Source organism: Oncorhynchus mykiss, chromosome 3 (genome assembly GCF_013265735.2).
Source record: "Oncorhynchus mykiss isolate Arlee chromosome 3, USDA_OmykA_1.1, whole genome shotgun sequence".
Taxonomy (NCBI): domain Eukaryota; kingdom Metazoa; phylum Chordata; class Actinopteri; order Salmoniformes; family Salmonidae; genus Oncorhynchus; species Oncorhynchus mykiss.
Genome location: NC_048567.1, coordinates 21,855,926 through 21,857,317, shown reverse-complemented (window position 1 = coordinate 21,857,317; position 1,392 = coordinate 21,855,926).

Sequence of the window (1,392 nt, the reverse complement as noted above, 5' to 3'; positions counted from 1 at the left end):
GGTTTTATACTTGATGGAAAGGTTGGCAACTCCCATCTCCTATGCCGCTCCTCTAACCTATTTTAAGACTCCTCCACTGACCAAGGCCTCTAAACCTATTATTCAACTCCGTGTGTCTGTCAAAATCTATCTCAAACGCTCACACACACTTTCTCTCTGACACACACATGCACAATGTGTTCCCACTCTAACTATCTCTCTTACACAAACACACACAAACACACACACACTGTTATTGCTACTATGGACATGAAACATCCCCTCTTAAAGTCCACCCCCAAATATGAACTACTACTAATAAATGTCTCCCAGTTTAGAAACCACAGTCATTGTAAGTTGTAAATCAGTCGGAGGAATGGAGATTAAAGAAATGTGGAGGAAGGTGAGACCAAAAAATGGACAAGAATCAAATGGCGTAAGTAGAAGGACAGTCCCTGATATAGAATGTACATGGTCTCAAAGGTGAGCTCATTCAATGTGGAGGGGGGAGACAATTTACTGTTGGTTGACAAAGCTGAAATCTTGACATTCATTCACTGTCAAGGTGTCCCTTTTCAATAGCTGGACATTGCACGCACACACACGCACAAGAAATTAGCCAGTGTTTCATCAACTTTTTAATAATGTGACCCCAACTAAACTTATGGAATTTGCCTGGGACCCATCACGTGAAACAAACCAGTGTTTATTTTCATGATCCAGTCAGCAGTCAATCCTTTTATGTTTAAAACTAACTTCTATTATTTATTGTTTTCAACTTTGTACAAGTTCAAAGTTGCATTATTAAGGAACAGTTACATGTGGTTTTTGATGCATCTCTTCATAGGATCCAAATACTTCGTCTCAAAAATCCAAGGCTGCCAACATCACTGTAATGAACATGATAGGAGACAGAGAGCTGGTTTCAAGTGCAGGGCACAGCAGGTGTTTATTGTAAAATACCACAGGAGGCAGGTGGCTGGGTCCAGGGGCAGGCAGAAGGTCATACACAGGAGGAGGCAGGTGGCTGGATCCAGGGGCAGGCAGAAGGTCATACACAGGAGGAGGCAGGTGGCTGGATCCAGGGGCAGGCAGAAGGTCATACACAGGAGGCAGGTGGCTGGATCCAGGGGCAGGCAGAATGTCATACACAGGAGGAGGCAGGTGGCTGGGTCCAGGGGCAGGCAGAAGGTCATACACAGGAGGAGGCAGGTGGCTGGGTCCAGGGGCAGGCAGAAGGTCATACGCAGGTGGCTGGGTCCAGGGGCAGGCAGAAGGTCATACACAGGAGGAGGCAGGTGGCTGGGTCCAGGGGCAGGCAGAAGGTCATACACAGGGGTCCAAAAGGGCAACAGTACAGGCAGGGAAAAGGCTAGTAAAGTTGTCCGGGAGATCAGGCAATAGGTTGATAAC